Source organism: Ipomoea triloba, chromosome 13, assembly GCF_003576645.1.
Source record: "Ipomoea triloba cultivar NCNSP0323 chromosome 13, ASM357664v1".
Taxonomy (NCBI): domain Eukaryota; kingdom Viridiplantae; phylum Streptophyta; class Magnoliopsida; order Solanales; family Convolvulaceae; genus Ipomoea; species Ipomoea triloba.
This window is the reverse complement of record NC_044928.1, coordinates 13,868,846-13,887,215: the sequence shown is the minus strand read 5'-3', so window position 1 is coordinate 13,887,215 and position 18,370 is coordinate 13,868,846. Positions and strand designations below refer to the sequence as shown.

At 38.0% G+C, this 18,370-nt stretch overlaps 1 pseudogene; it reads left to right on the top strand.

Annotated features, from left to right (window-relative positions):
• The first annotated feature begins 2,143 nt into the window (after positions 1-2,143).
• Positions 2,144-9,642, top strand: LOC116001231 (annotated as a pseudogene).
• The last annotated feature ends 8,728 nt before the right edge of the window (positions 9,643-18,370 follow it).

The following is an 18,370-nucleotide window of genomic DNA, read 5'->3' as shown; positions in this document are numbered from 1 at the left end:
GTTGAGGTTGAGGTCTACTCTATCATAGAATAGACACCCTGGAAGAATGATTTCCGTATGTATTAAGTTGGATGTTGATGTTGTAAGTTTAGCCTGTGCACTTAGAGTGGAGTTTGTCAAGAGGTGATAGAATTCACTCTAGGTGTGGCGGTAGCACCCAGTTTTCTGCAGGTTAGATGTATAAGCTTCCGCTATACATTATTAATGCTTCCGTTGATATTACTAATTTTGTAATAAATGTAAGAGGAGAAAATTGGGGTGTTACAAAATCTCTGGGAGTTCTCACGTGCCCTGCCGATAGACAGACTAGAGGCCGGACGATTGGACGGTTTTGATTCTGCCAAAGCACGTTTCAAGGGTAAAACTTTCTAACTCCCTCTTTAAACACAGAATCATGCAAAAAGCGATTTGATGTTTCCGCTACACATTTCTAACATGTCAAATAGCATTGAAATAGACATTAACACTGATTTAGAACCTGTTCGTAACTCTATATATCTGGCTCAAATAGGCTATCAAACTGCACGCAATTGTACAATTAGACCACCAAACATTAAAAAAAAAAACAAAAGTGCAATTAGATTCTTAAATTAACCAATTTTATGCAATTTGTATAATTTACCAATAAAACCCTTTACAATTTAGTTACTCAGTGCAACATGTAATTGTTTAAAAATATTTAATTTTTAAATAAAATAAAATGTTTTATTAAACACGCTCGCTACCTACCTTATTCGTCTCCCACCAGAGACGAACAAAAGATTTTCGTCTCCGACCAAAGAAGAAAACTAGGTATTTGTCTCTGGTCGAAGACGAAGTAAGGGGGTGGGGGTGGGTGGGTGGGGTGATTTTTTAAAATTTAATTTTAGTTTATTGAAAATTATTAAAATGTATTTAAAATTAATACTTAAAAAAATGTTTCACGTGACACTTGGTAACTGGATAGCAAAGAATTTTATCGACAAATTGGATGAATTATACAAAATTGATTAATTTAGGAATCTAATTACACTTTTTTTTAAAGTTAAATTTACCAATTGCGTTATCGTGACACTTTTTTTAAGCATTATTTCGTCTTTTAAACTATTAGGTTAGCATTTTTGGTACCAAAAATATGTGTTTTACTCTGTATAGTTTACAAAGCTAGTTGTATGCTTTTTAATTTTAGAAAAATGATATCTGTAGTCTCATGTAGTATAACTTTTGTCACGTGTACAAATTTTATTGGGTAAACAAAATTAAATGAATAAAAACAATAGTTCACTTTATTGTTTAAATCAATCAAAGGATAACACATCAACATGAAGTAGAAAATAGAGTAGAAAGTGAGAGTATATGTATTACACTTAATTTTATGAATTACAAAATTAAATTAACTATTAATAAAACTAATATAAATGAAACTATATATATATGGTCATAATCAGGTGTGCCCGCCCCTTAACGTGTGGTCAGTGCGGCTGCACCACTATGTATACAAATATATACATCACTCAATGTTAGAAAATGCATCACACAAATATGCATCATTAGGTACGTATCACCAAAAAACACCACTAGGTATGCAAATATACAACACTCAGTGTTAGCAAATGCACCATTAGGGACAAGGGGAGTTATGATGCATTATTTTGGATGTGTGGTGTGTTTTTTGGTGTTTTTATGTATTTTCATTGTGGTGCGTTTTCTAACATTGAGTGATGCATTTTCTAAGCAAACCGTACGAGAAGGTGCGGCCACATTTAAACAGACATATATATAAATATAAATAAATAAATAAATAAATAAAGATATATATATATATATATATATATATATATATATATATATATATATATAGACAGAGAGAGAGAGAGAAAGAGAGAGAAATTTGACTCTATAGAACCTAGGGCAACAATCAACATTAGTGTTTTGAAGATGCAATTGAATTGAGGAGATAATTTTCATACTGTGAATTGGGGGGAAATATTTTTGATTGTCTGATTTGTCTCTCACTTTTAGCCCTCAACAATTTTGAAAAGGAAGATAGACATCCAAACTGTTCTGTTCAAATCTGGGGGTCGATTAATTGCTCATCCATTATGTTGAAATGAAATGAATTTGAAGTTGCAACAGTTTGCGTAGATTGGTTGTTGGTCGAAAAATGGTGAAGGAACTCGGCGCCGGAGCTCACAACCTGCCGGCGGATGTTACTCAGTTGATCGACCAACTAGAGCGCCACTGCTTAGCTCCCGATGGTTCTCTCATTTCCAAATCCACCTACTATGATCTCAAACTCGTACTCTCTCCATCTCTAGAATTCCCACATTCTCTTAAAAAATCGAAAGAGCGACAGCGCTATTTGGAAGCGTTAGTAGTAGATCCGCAATTTTCAGAAAATTTTGATAATTTATTATGTTTAGGGGAAATTAAGGCTGTGATTTGTGGTTAATTTTTAGTTTTATTTATTTATTTATTTATTTATTTCTTGTTTGCTTGTTTGTGCTCAATTTGTTCCTTTTATCGATCAATAATGCAGGTAGTTTACATAGAAGCAGTTGGGATGGTGGAAGAATATCAGCAAGCTCTTTCTGTGGTGAATCTTGGTGGTATTCGAGACGTTCAGGGCCACTACCCTCAGATTGGTTTGAAAACGCCCCCTCATGTTCCTCATTTTTGCACTGTTACTAACTACATTATGAGAAAAATGCCGGTGAATCATTCAAAAGTAGACTAATTTGCATTTGGAAAACAAATTGGGAGTCAGTACGAAGAATGTGTGATGTTAATAATCTTGTTTGTCTCATCCGTTTTATGAAGCACTTACATGTAAAAAGATATTAAGATTTGAATTTCACTCAAAGCATAACCTTGATAAACCAAAATGTTCATATTTAGAGGAAAATGGATATGCTTAATAAAATGGATCAAGATTTGTTTTGTGATAGTGACACAATACATGAATATATTTTAGGTTTATGAAGCTCTTGAGCATCGGATGGTAGTTGCAGAAGCTGCTCAAAGGTTGAGGCTACCTCTGATTTCCAAAGATGGTGAGGTTCAAGATGATGAAATTGAGAAATGGAGTATACTCTCAAGAAGTTCCATTGACAGTTCAGTCACCAGTGTTACAGTGAGCTCTAGCTCAATTTCAACTAATTTCACTAATCTGTCTGCAAGTGGCACTGCTGCTGCTGGAATTAGTGCTCCATCTAGTAGTGCTAGTGATGCTTCAGAACCTTCTATTGGAGGTGTTCCTAATCGGTACCTTGGAATAACACCTACTTATTTATGGCAAACTCAACTCCTACAGTCACCACTATCCATGGTATGACTCTTGATTTGTTGGATTTGTAGGACATGGCAGAATATCAGATATTGCTTTCACGTGAGGTTGGGAGTCGGTTAGATGCTAAATGTGATAAGTTAGCAGACGTTGTTGCTATAGACGACATCGGTTAGTCTGCATTGCTAACTTCCTCCATTTATTAATGTTATATTGCATCTACACAAGTTAGCATTATGATTTTATCCATTTTGAAATTTTGATTGTTCGGTTGAATCTTCATATGCTAGTAACTCGTGTAGGTGCATGGTCACCTACTCCACACAAGACTGTCTTGCTATCTACTATTGTCCACTGTTTCACTGTTTGAGTGTTGATATTTTGGGTGTAAAATAAAATATCTTAAGCTATGCGCCTTTAGATATTGGTCAATGCTTGAGATACATGCTATTGCAAATCATACTGATTTTGGCCTGTTTTACCTATCTTGAGCATGTAGAGTTTGCATCTATTCTGTAACCCAACTTTGATTCCGCAGATCCATCAGCTAGTAATCAAATACCAACTGCTCGTATTCCAGAAAAGTTTTTCCCTCTTTCCCCAAATTATATTCTTGTTATGAAGTTCTTTTCATGAATGACTCCTATATACAGTGAGTTTAATATTGATATACTATGTTGGCTTTGGTCTACATGGAAAGTTTGGATTGTTACTTATTAGCGAATGATTTAAGTGGACTCTAATTGTAACACCCCGGATCTACCTTACCGTACATCCGGAGTAGTTACCGCTACACCTAGACTAAACTCTGACCAACCTCGAAAGAGTTCACTCTAGGTGCACAGGCTAAGGAAAAGGAAACTTGTTTCACAACAACATTACCCAACATCTCATCATATATATACGTGGAAGCAAAAGGGTAACTGTACTAGCTACCACTATATACAAGAGTTACTAGCCAAGTAAGTTTACCAAGGCTACAAAAGAATATATACAAGGAGTTTCTCCCAAAAACTTTCCTAATCATCCGACTCCTCTAAGGAGCGGTACACCGGTTCGGTGTACGTTCCCCATACAAGATGCCACTCACCCGCGAACCAGGTGAGATGGTCTAAGAAGTAGGAGGGGACGTTCACCATGGACCACTCACCCCAGTGCTGCGAAGGACTGCGATCCCACGGGGGTGGATAAAAGACCACAAACTCTAGGGGATCACTCCCCTCTAACACTTCGACAGGATAAAACCCGAACCTAGACTGGACTCCCTCCAGAAAGGTTGGTTGATTGCTGCGGATCGGAATGCGAGTGGGTGTAGTTGGATATGCTGGGGGAGGACTGTACTGAGAAGAAGGAGGAGCATATACTGGAGTAGGAGGATCTGGAGCATAGCCTGGGGCATACGGGTCATCACCCGCCAACAACTGTACATGGCTTTCATAGCCCAAGAGGGGAAAATGGAGTTCTGAGGAACTATTGGAGTTCCCCGGGCTACAGGAGCCCACACTAGACTTCATCTGTTAAGAAACACAACGAAGTGCAATTAGCGCGACGGCTAAGTAAGGATATCCATGGGTTATTCAAAACTAAATAAAGGTTTTGAAAACTTTACATAACAACCCTATACCTTACTTACCAGCCGAGGTACTACCTGCAACCTTTACACATATGCAACTTATACAAATAATAGGCAACAACTTCAACATCATCTTAAATCATGTTCCCTCTAGACGAGGTCATATAATAATCATTTACATACTCAGATCATATAATGTTAAACATTTAAGCATACAAGTAAGTAAAGAGAAAAAATACAAATCCCACATTTTGGTCCTCAATCACTTTCTTTGGAAAACCTTTCCTCAAAAGGACATTCTCTTCACTTTTCACATTTCAAAGATAGATCACCCACAGCTTTGGGCATTTTCATCTTTCACTTCTCAAAGACAAACCACCCACAATCTTTGGGCATTTTCACGTTTCACCATCTCTTTTCCGTAGCTACAGCGTAACTACATTCATACTTCAAAATCCACTTAGTTCCAGATAGTAAGTGAGTGTGAAGCCTTTGGAGTATCCTTTCTCCTCTTTTGACTGACCACTTGGATCGTTCAACTCGGGTTCAGTTGTCATCGCCCGGTCTAATACTGATCGCCTGGACTTATAGGCACGTTGGAATGATTCCTAGCTAGCCTCACTAGGTTCATAAGAACGACACCTACCCGAAAATAGAGATACTATACTTAAGTGTGCACACCCCCGCAGGAGACCCTTTTCCTTCCGGGTGATATAGTACTCGGCGAATAGACTTCGCTCACAGTATGAATTGCATGTCATACGGCATAAACAAAACCAGTGGGCCATGGCACTTTAAGCCCTCCCATGAGGTTTGTCAAGGAGACATAAACAAAACCACTGGGCCATGGCACTTTAAGCCCTCCCATGAGGTTTGTCAAGACAAGGTCCTTCACCACTTTTACTAGAACTAAGGTTTGAAAACATTTTCCTTCCTTTCTCATCTTCCTTGAGTCAAAATCATTTTTGGACATTTTCCACGAAATCAATTACCATTCTCAACTTGGTTCACAAGTCTTGTTTCGCAAAACATTTTCCATCATCACAACCCATAGGTATAGAACCCTACACATATGTATATATGCATACCACATAACACTTTCCACATAATTATGCATATTCACTTAAGGTACACATACCAAATATATACATACTACAACACTTTATTTAATTATACATACATACTAATATATGTACATATATACACACATCACACGTATATATACATACCATACGGTTTCCATATATATACATAATACACATATATATACATATATACTATACTACACGTATATACATACTCTATATATATAATATAAATTTCCATAATACACAATTGTTCAACAACTATTTCCTCATGATTCCACGAACAGATCTACACAAATCTGGACACACAGAAGAACACACTGTCGGAACCCGTCAAGGATGCGTCGTGGACGCGTCGACAGACGTGCGTCCACACCACCGGAAGCCGAACGCCCGCCGGACGCGCGTCCATCATCGCGTCCGGCCGGTCGGCCGCAAACAGCGCCCACTGGACGCGCGCTGGACGCGCGTCCAGTGCCGCGTCCTTCCTGTTCTGTAATTTCTGGGCAGTAAAAACAGTGTACTACAAGCTTGTTTTTCCATCTTTCTCACACATATAAACTTACATGGACTTAAGTATAACACCCACATGCATATACAAGCTATGAATATGTATACAAAAATCACATATATAATATGTAACTTACATTTACATATATATTACACATACAAACATGTATACAAAATTCATAACCTAGCTATCAATTATCTAGTTTCAAACAACCTCAACCAAATAAAGGGATTCCTTACCTTGATAAGGCTTACTAACACTTTAGGAAGAAATTCTTGGATATTTTCCCCAACTTTCACCTTAAAACCCTAGGATCAAATCAACACCAAAACATCATGTATCAAGAAATTAAGCATAGATTCATAACCTAGGAAGGAATATAGAGCTTTTTACCGAATAAAATCGAAGATTTACCGAATAAACTTGAGAGATGTGAAGGAAATTGGCTATGGAAGGTAGAACTCTTGAGCAAGAAGATGATGATCCAACTCTCTCTCTCTCCCTCTCTTATTTCGGCAACCCAAAGGGAAATGGGAAAAAAAAAAATTGAAGACCAAGCTTTTATATTTTCCCCTTAAGAGATAAGATTAGGAAAAAAAAAATAATAATAAAATAATAAAATATCTTCCAACTTATCAGTTGGGGTCCAAACAGATAAAGTTTCGGTGGAAAATAATCCAGATAGAAGAATTTCCGAAACTAAAATTTTATTCCAGTCAAAAGCTCCAAATTGGGCTAGGTTCGGTACACCGCGAAATTCTGCGATGCTACAAACAAAAGAAATTTTGGGTTTAAAATTTCGGGGTATCACACTAATCCATTCTTGTATTTTATCCTTAAAAAGCTTAAATATACATTAAACATATCTATCAGCCTAACAAATTGGAAAAACTATTTTGTTTTGAATTTTTTTTTTCTATTTTAGGTGTTCTAGCAAATATCTAGTATGGAGTACTATTTAAAAGTTTCATATCATGCAAATAGAAATACATGTTCAGTTTCTCTATTGACTATGCAATATATTAAAAATATGGATTTAAGTTGGAAAAGAATGTTTACATAGTGTCATTTTTTGTTAACCTAACATATAAATTAATCATAAAAAGTATATCTTCAACACTATGTTGTCTATTGCTTGACATCTTGTAAAATCTAAGCACTTGTTTGGTTACAAATATTTTAATCCATTGCAAACAATCTCATAAAATCTTTTTTAGATCTCTATTTTATACATTTCTTTTAACCAATATTGGCATTTGGTGGTGCCGTGGTGGTTATCCCAAGATAACCAAACATGGCCTGAAAGTAAAAGCATTTGGATGTAGAAAATGTTGTTATTATATATCAATTAAACTCTCAAAAAGAATTTTTACCATGTATATTTAATGTTTCCGCTTCAAATTTTGAATTTCTTTTTTGAAATTTAAATTTATTCATGGATGCCTAAAACATAATTTGGTAGAATATCTTAAATGATATCTATGCCAAGGCCTAATAGTATCATTTTAATCAATTTAATAATATTAAAAAGTATAACTACACTAAAATAATGATGAACACTTCACCTCAGTGTCAATGTTTGTTAGCTGCTATACCAAATTTTCAATACTCAAGATTTAGAAACTTGAAAGAAAAATCAACTGTGAAAATGTCAATATCATAAAAAAATTTGTGAAAGCAACTGCTAAATGTGGTCCTTTTTGTTGTTGTTGTTGTTGTTGTTGTTGTTCTAATACCAAGAACACATTTCAAATACCCATACCTATGAAGTGTCCATTCGGTAAGAGGTTTACATCTAGAAATAATTATTATGGTTTTATAGTTATAGACTCTGAACTATAATCTACTCCAATTTATGGATTATTGACTTAAATAAGCTAAAAGTGTTGTACCATCCATTTCATAATTGTTAAATTTAGCTTCAAGTACTTTAGCATGTACTTCAAAGTTGTTACTCTAACCTCTAGCATTTTACCTTTTATATTTTGTTTATTAAAGAGTTTTTATTAAGTTCTTCACTGTTTGATAGCTTTAACTTATCATCTGAACATGGTAAAGTTGATAATTGAGGAGATTGAGAGAGAAGAAGCAACCCTGCGTGAAGATTTGTATTCATCAGACAGAAAATTTGCAGAATATTACAATGTTAGAACTTTCCCATATCCAGGCTGCATTTTATCTTCTCACTCCTCTTTTTGATCTCTGGACCCAACTGTGCCTTCTACTATGGTTAAAAGATCTTCGTTTCATGGCATACAATCTGACTTATAATCTATCTTTCAAATTCAAGGTTTTGGAGCAGATACTGGGAGTTCTTATCAAGCTTGTCAAAGATATAAAGTTGAAACATCAGCATAAATATGTGAGTTTAGTACTGTGTTTTGTTTTCATTAGAACGTTTAAGTTATCCACATGAACATTATCTTGAAGGTATATTGAGTGAATTTTCTTTCTGAGTGGTTCCTGGTCTTTTACCCTTTTCTAGCATATGTTTAATTCTTTTTTATGTACTTACTAATAGGATGAGCTGCAAAAGACTTGGCTGAGCAAAATATGTGATACCATGAGTGCAAAATTGAGGTATGACTTACGCATTGCTAAGTCTTATTGCTTTTTAAATTATTTTATGTACTTTTATTCTTAAACATGGAGAAATTGACACGGCTATTTACATTCTTATAATATGGAACTGCTGAAGGTTTTAGTCATGAGTCACTTGTTCACACTTAGCTATCGTTCTTGACATCACTGATGCGACCAAGACCTTTTTGAACAACTGATCATCAAGCTAATGTTAATACATTGTGGTATTTCTTGTTGTTCTTCAGGGTTTTAGAGCACATTCTCCCGCTTGAGACATATACACCAGACACAATTCCAACACTCCATAAAATAAGGTAGAGAACCGAGACTTGTTCCATTATTAGAATATACTTCTGAGAGTAGAAACTGTGCTAAGTTGATCAATCTCCCCGGAAATATTTGGTTGAATCTGCAGAAGAAGCTTCACTTGCATATAATAAAGTGGTATATTTCTCTAACTCTGCTGTTCTTAAGTTGAACACTGCATGTGCCCACATGAAAACTGACCCACATTTAATATTATTTGATTTTGAAATAGGCCACCCGCCTGCGTGAGTATCAGGGTGTTGATCTGCACTTTGACATGATTGCCAGACAATACCATGACATAGTCAAGGTAGAGTAGTGTAGTGTATATTTTGAGCGGAGAAGCGGAGACGCCGAGGGAGGAGAAGCGGAGAATCAGAGGGACATGATTGGTATGGGGGCAGAGAAGATGGGTAGGGTTGTGCTGTATTTGGGTGTGCGTATGGCATTTGTTTTAATTTAGATTAGTATTATACATTTAATTTAGATTAATAATTGTTTGGAAACAATGTGTTTAAATTATATTTTAAACCATCTTTAATTGTTTAAATATAAATAAATAAGGTGTGTAAGTTTTGGTGAAAATTCGATTAACCGATTAAATCGAAGAATTTTGGTTAATTATTCTTTAAGTGAAAATTTTTTAATCGATTATTGGTTAAATGATTAGTAAAATTTTGGTTAACAATTATTTCGTTCCGAAACTGTTGGTTAAATGAATTAATTGAATGGTTAACCAAAAATTTGAATATATGTATAAATAATTAAATATATACGGTTTTTGGATTTTATAATTTGTTATTTTATATTTATAGTGTTGTAATGGTGGTGTATTTGTTTATTTTCTTATGGATTTATTATTATATATATTATTTTAATTAAATTTTTATTTTTATTATAGGGTTTTCTTAAATAATATCCAAAAGAGTTGTGAGAGATAGTCAGTTGTAGTCAACCAAGGTTCATGCACACAGTACATAAGTTTACAATGTAGTATCTGTACATAGCTACTTTCTCAACCTAGTGAATCACAAATGTAACTTATATTGCAATGTTTATTCTTTACCTGTTGGTTTTATGACTTCTGGGTAGTCAAAGGCAGGCCAACACTACCTGTTAGAATAGCGAGATTATAGGAAATATGTAGGAAAAATATGTGGAGAGAATATAGGTATTGTATTGCTCAGAATTGCCTCCCCTTTTTTTCGTGTATGTAGGGTCTATTTATACATATTTTGGGCCTAGTGCCCTATAAGGAATAAGAATCCTGGACCGCCTCCTATTGGGAGTCCAGGTTACAATATAACTAATAAGCCCTAATCTTGCTAATATTACAAGTGTTAAGTCCAATCCTTATCGAACTCTTCTGTAGCTTTGTGTTGAGGGTCCTTCTTGGGCTTTCTTGATCGAATTGCTCTCTTGGGCCGGTCCGTGTAGCCCAGGCCTAGTGTATTATCCATCATCCAGTCCTCCACTTTCTTTAAATTTTGTGACTACGAAGTCTCGAGAAAGTATAATTGTGTTTTTTGCTTCGGTCAATCTGTAAAATTTTAATTTTTAATATTTAATTTTTTTTATTTTTATTTTTATGCCTTCCACCTCTATAAATACCTTCATCCCTCTTCATTTTCCACTCTCCTTTTTCTCTCTAACCTCTCTCCTCCTTCCTTTCCCTTCATCCTTTTCCTCCTTCATGCTCAAACCGGTAAGTTTTGTGTTTTTCCCCCTCTTCCTATTTATTTATTCATCTTTCATGCTATTCATTTCTCCATCCTTCATTTTTTTTTCTTCGGGGCAATTAGAAAATGCTGCCTGACTGCCTCGCGTGCGGCGGCCGACAACCACCGACCGTCGGCAGTCAGCCTAGCTGATTGCCTCACGCGAGACAGTTAGACCAGCTGACTGCTTCACGCGAGCCAGTCAGCCTCGGGTTGACTGCCCATGTAGGCAGTGGCTTACTGCCTACGTGAGGTAGTCAGCCTCATGGCTGACATGTTTTTTTTTTTTACTTACTTACTTATACTTGTTGTTTACAGATTTTCAGTCTGGTTCTTTCATCCTTGTCCTAATTTAGTCAGTCCATCACCAGGTTAGTGTAAATGCCTATAGTGGTAACTTCTTCTTCTTCTCAATATGATTCTACTAAGACGGAGGAGTCCTCTAGCTTCGAGACTTGCTCTCCTCCTGCTGAGGAATCGTCTACCGGTTTCGGGGGTTTTGTCCATCAGTTGTTTGCGGATCCTTCGAGGTTTCCTTCTCACCTTCCTGCATCCCCCGACCCTGACTCTCCTTCCTTTTCACCTTTGGCCCGAGGCCCTGGTGAATTTGAGGATGTGGAGTTCTTCCCTTCTCAGCCTTCTATAATAAAAGAGTCTGATCTTGGTTTAGTTCATTTTCGACTAGGTCCATCCGCTGAGGTTATTTTGGATACTTCACGACCCGTCTTTGATCCCCCTGCGGGCGGCTATGTAGCATTGTCCTTTTTGGCCGTCAAGTATGGGTTTCGGGTACCTCCGCCTCCTTTGTTTAATGAGGTTTGTAGATATTTTAATATGGTTCCTGGTCAGTTATCTCTAAATTCGTTTCGCTTTGTGGCGACTTTTCTTTCTTTGTGTGACTCTTTGAGCATTCCGCCTACCCTTTCTCTTTTCACGCAGCTTTTCTATGTAGCCGCGGTGGGGCCTCGTTCGCCCGGTTCTATCCAAATCATTCCACGTCGACCGGGGTGTTAGCCCAGCAAGTTCAGGCTTTCCGAGAGCTTGGTCAGGTACAGGTGACCGCCTGTATCAGACTGAAAGCTTTAAAGAACGCTGGGCTGTTACCTACGAGCGCTGCGGATACTAGTCTGTGCTTTCTTCTTTATTTTGAGTAGTTGTTCTTTTGCTAACGTTATGTTTATGCTCTTCCACCACTAATCCTTACGTTGCTAAACTTTTCCCAGGTGCCACTGGTTCGGGGATCCCATCCTTCGACGCGGTAGGTCCCTCCGCCCCTATTAGCTCTCTTGGTGCCATACCGTCTGAGATGGCCTCTCGGCACGACATCCTGCGGGGGCAGTTTCGCCGTCTCACACGATCGCATACTGCCCGTTCGGCGGCGCCTCCCTCTCTGCCTATTGAGAGTCCTGGTGATAAGGGCAAGAAGCTTGTGGATGGGCCTTCCGCCCCATCGGCCTTTGCTAGTTCCCCCCCGTGTGCGTTGGCCGATTCAGGAGCTTTACGAAAGCGGGCCAGGGCGGAGCCTGCTGAGGAGGAGCTATCTGGTTCGTTACTACAGCCCTTGATTCTTACTGTTACTGGATGGACGGATTCTTCGATGTGCAGGACGCGTTTCAATTATGACCCCTTGGAATGGGGGGAGAAAGTTGTTTTTCCTCGTGATCAGGAGCATATGCAGACTATTAGCGAGTAGGCTCTTCACCGACGTACGGTTGCCAACCTTTATCGGGTACGTTTTCAGCGCATTTGATCCTTCTTTTTATTCCTTTCCGCTTCTTTTTACCTCTTGGGTTGTTAGGCGGTCGCTACTGTTTCGGCCAACCGCAGGCGCTCTCGGGAGCGGTCTCAGAAGCTGGAGGAGCTTAATGCTCGTTTTTCTGATCTTACTATGCGGTATCAAGACCAGGTGGAGGCTTCTCGTCGCAGCCTGAACACTCAGGCAGAGCTTCGGCGAGCTCGTCGGGAGGCTAAGGAGGGACGTCGTGTGGCTGAGGGGTCTCATCTTTCAGCGGTTTCGAATTATCAAAACTCCGATAAGTTTCGCCAGGATGCTTTGGCGTCCATTCCTGGGGCCTCCGATGACTTTGCCTTGATTGGCAAGGATTGGTTAGCTTCTCCGAAGGGTGCTCAGTATGCGGCCGGGATGTCATTGGAGGATTTTTATGAGGGATCTCGGCATATGCAGCAAGAGATCTATGCTACCCTGCGGTCTTCCAGTCCTCCATTCATGCCGGCTGATCTTGGGCTCCCGCCCCCTCTTCCCTCTTGAGCTGATCGTCCTTTAAATGAGGGCCTGTAACACCCCAATTTTCACATCTTGGATTTATTACGAAATCCCTAATAATACATTGCGGAAGCTTACATCATATCAACAGAAAACCGGGTGCTACCGCCACACCTAGAGTGAATTCTATCACCTCTTTGACAAACTCCACTCTAAGTGCACAGGCTAAACTTACAACATTAATAACAATCCCTGTCTACATCAAAGAGTAGACCTCAACCTGTACTTCCCTTCTATCCCGAGCTCATCGGCTACAAGGTCCCACACTAAACTGCAACTGATAAGAAACACATTGAAGTACAGTTAGCGCGACGGCTAAGTAAGGAAATCCATTTGTCACTTAAAAGTAGACAAAGGTTTGAAAACATAGATAATCCAAAAGCTTTATAAAGTTTTACCATGATTTACATAGATAATCCAAAAGCTTTATAAAGTTTTACCATGATTTGAAAATCTGCCTGTAACGAAACGATTTATAGATAGTATAATAGCGTATAAACGTTAAATCATATAAATTATAGATAGTATAATAGCGTATAAACGTTAAATCATATAAAATATAGATAGTATAATAGCGTATAAACGTTAAATCATATAAAACTTTTCTCAAATAAGAATGAATAAACGTTAAATCATATAAAACTTTTCTCAAATAAGAATGATGTCATAACTTGCCACTCAAAATAATTTTCATGCCCTTTTCAGACAAGTTTGCAAAATTTTACATTTCCAGGAATTCCATCATTTGCAAATAGAACCGCAGCTCTAATGCTTATAATAATCTGAACCGCAGCTCAGAGTAACAATAATTTTCATACTGCATATAGAACCGCAGCTCTATAATAATCTGAACTGCAGCCCAGAATAACAATAATTTTCATACTCAAAAATTTTCCACTTAGTTTCCCCTGAGTAAGCACTTTGAACATCTCTCAATTCTCCTTCTCAAACCTTGGGCAGTGGCATTTCCCTGCCTTCCCGTCGGTCTCCTTATCCCAACCTAGGGCCATGGCACTCCAGCCCTCCCATAGGTCCAACCTTATTCCAACCCCGGGCCGTGGCGTTTAAGCCTTCCCGAAGGTCCCCACCTTATTCCAGAAACTAAGGGTTTGAAAACATTTTTCTTTTTTTTCTTTCCTGGAATCAAATAGTATTTTCAAAATAATTTATTTCATCCAAATATGGTTGTGACATCCCAAAATTTCGTCACTAGTTTTGTTACAAAAGAAATATTTTTGTCAAAATTGATTTTGACAGTTTCTGTCCAGAAATTACAGTTTTGCGCAGTCCGAAAGATTGAGCCGGTAAAAATAGTTCCCGAACTCTTTTTCACTTGAAATTTTAATGGTAGAACCCTAAATCATAGTACTTGATGTTCATAAAAAGTTTTGGTCACCTAGGTTCACGAATTTACACATAAAATTCCATTTTTGCCCTTGGCAGTGTGCTGTCCAGCATTTTTCCTTCTCTGGACCAGTTTTGGGAAAAATTCCGAAAACCATACTTATACTACTCCAAAAATTATGAAAGTTTATATGCGGCTTCTACACTTATAGAACTACATGTATAAAAAAATTGGACCAAAATAATTTACCGATTTTTCCCAGAAATTCACGGAAGTTACTGACAGAAATCTGTCCTGATTTCCTTTCTCTATTTCCACAAGTATAAGCTTATATAGACATAAATACAACATATACAAGCATATCCAAGCTATGAACTTGTATACGAAAATATTCCCAAAGCTCCAAAAACACCATATTTCAACTAAAATCAATTATCCAAATTCAAGTGACTAATTCCAACTTAAGGGAATTCCTTACCTCACAAGTGTGTAATATCACCGTAAAAGTAGTCTTGAACCTTTATCCCCAAGTTTCACCGAAAAACCCTAGGTAGAATACACCACCATAACAACATATTTAAGATCTTTACCTACAATCAAGTTCTAGGGAAGAAATCAAGACTTTTTAACCGAATAATATTGAAATCTTACCGAACAAATTGGAGAGTTGTGTACAAGCTTGGCTATGGTTNTCTCAATTCTCCTTCTCAAACCTTGGGCAGTGGCATTTCCCTGCCTTCCCGTCGGTCTCCTTATCCCAACCTAGGGCCATGGCACTCCAGCCCTCCCATAGGTCCAACCTTATTCCAACCCCGGGCCGTGGCGTTTAAGCCTTCCCGAAGGTCCCCACCTTATTCCAGAAACTAAGGGTTTGAAAACATTTTTCTTTTTTTTCTTTCCTGGAATCAAATAGTATTTTCAAAATAATTTATTTCATCCAAATATGGTTGTGACATCCCAAAATTTCGTCACTAGTTTTGTTACAAAAGAAATATTTTTGTCAAAATTGATTTTGACAGTTTCTGTCCAGAAATTACAGTTTTGCGCAGTCCGAAAGATTGAGCCGGTAAAAATAGTTCCCGAACTCTTTTTCACTTGAAATTTTAATGGTAGAACCCTAAATCATAGTACTTGATGTTCATAAAAAGTTTTGGTCACCTAGGTTCACGAATTTACACATAAAATTCCATTTTTGCCCTTGGCAGTGTGCTGTCCAGCATTTTTCCTTCTCTGGACCAGTTTTGGGAAAAATTCCGAAAACCATACTTATACTACTCCAAAAATTATGAAAGTTTATATGCGGCTTCTACACTTATAGAACTACATGTATAAAAAAATTGGACCAAAATAATTTACCGATTTTTCCCAGAAATTCACGGAAGTTACTGACAGAAATCTGTCCTGATTTCCTTTCTCTATTTCCACAAGTATAAGCTTATATAGACATAAATACAACATATACAAGCATATCCAAGCTATGAACTTGTATACGAAAATATTCCCAAAGCTCCAAAAACACCATATTTCAACTAAAATCAATTATCCAAATTCAAGTGACTAATTCCAACTTAAGGGAATTCCTTACCTCACAAGTGTGTAATATCACCGTAAAAGTAGTCTTGAACCTTTATCCCCAAGTTTCACCGAAAAACCCTAGGTAGAATACACCACCATAACAACATATTTAAGATCTTTACCTACAATCAAGTTCTAGGGAAGAAATCAAGACTTTTTAACCGAATAATATTGAAATCTTACCGAACAAATTGGAGAGTTGTGTACAAGCTTGGCTATGGTTTTAATGGAGGAAAATGGTGGAAGTCACCTCTCTTTCTCTCTTTTGAAATTTAGCCAAGGAAGAAGAAGAAGAAGAACAAATGGAATAAATTGGCTTTGGGTATTCTTCCTTTTGAGGTAAGATGTTTTTATGGGGAAAAAAAATAGAATAAAATAATGAAGTATTTTCAAACTTATCAGTTGGGGTCCAAACAGATAAAGTTTCGGTAGAAAATAATCTGGATAGAATAATTCTCGAAACCAAAAATTTATTCCAGACTAACCCTCAAAATTGGGCTAGGTTCGGTACACCGCGAAATTTTAGCGATGTACGATCAAAATAAATTTTTGCTGCTATGGGCTGATTTAATTGAATAGGAAGTTCAAGAATAATAATATGGTGTCTAATAATCCATTTCCTAGGATAATCGGGTCCGAATACCAGCTCCTAAAATTTTACGGTTCGTGACCGGCACGAACGATCGCAACTTAATAACAACTATTCTTCCTAAAAAAATTCTCTTGAAGCCTTGAGGGACTATTTCATGAATGTCATAGCTTAAGGAAATATTTTTCGAACCTTAGTCTTACGAAAATGCCGAGGGGTTACAGGGCCCTTGCTCTCCGATCCTGGGTTCGGGCGTTGCCACAGAAGTACATCCTCCGGGCTTTGCTCTTTCATCTGATTCTGGTGGACGACGCGAGATTCCTTTTGATCATGCTTACCTTAACTATGCTGCCAATCTCCAGGTTTTAGCTGATCTTTCGAATGCCGAGATTTCTCTTGGTCCTTTGGACAGTGTAGATGGTACCGGTCCCTAGGATGTACGTGGAGACGTCAGCAGCCAAGCTCCTGGTGTTTAGTTGGTTTTATGTTTTTATGTCTTGCATAGCAGCTGTTATGGTATCGATGTTTTCCTTTTGTAGTACTGACGGACCTTTATTTATTCCTACTTTGTTCCTGTTTATGAAAACAACTATGTTCTTTTTTGTTTTTTTTTTACTTTTTTTTTTTGGAGGCCTAACTCCTTGCTTTAAGAGTTTTATATCATGGTGGGTATGCGTTTTCCATTGCCTAGTGAGTATGTGTTTCTTCCACACGGTGGTGGGGATACGAATCTGCCACTGGCTAATGGGTATATGTCTTCCACTCGGTGGTGGGCATATGTTTTCCACTCGGTGGTGGGTATACGTCTTCCATTACGTAATGAGTATGCGTTTCGTCCACACGGTGGTAGGAATACGAGTCTGCCACTGGCTAATGGGTATATGTCTTCCACTCGATGGTGGGCATATGTCTTCCACTTGGTGGTGGATATATGTCGCCTAACTCCTTGCTTTAAGAGTTTTATATCATGGTGGGTATGCGTTTTCCATTGCCTAGTGAGTATGCGTTTCTTCCACGTATGCGTTTTCCATTGCCTAGTGAGTATGCGTTTCTTCCACATATGCGTTTTCCATTGCCTAGTGAGTATGCGTTTCTTCCACACGGTGGTGGGGATACGAGTCTCCCACTGGCTAATGGGTATATGTCTTCTACTCGGTGGTGGGCATATGTCTTCCACTCGGTGGTGGGTATATGTCTTCCATTGCCTAATGAGTATGCGTTTCGTCCACATGGTGGTGGGAATACGAGTCTGCCACCGGCTAATGGGTATATGTCTTCCACTCGGTGGTGGGCATATGTCTTCCACTCGCTGGTGGATATATGTCTTCCATTGCCTAGTGAGTATGCGTTTCTTCCAAACGGTGGTGGGAATACGAGTCTGCCACTGGCTAATGGGTATATGTCTTCCACTCGGTGGTGGGCGCCACTGGCTAATGGGTATATGTCTTCCACTCGGTGGTGGGCATATGTCTTCCACACGGTGGTGGATATATGTCGGTGGTGGGCATATGTCTTCCACACGGTGGTGGATATATG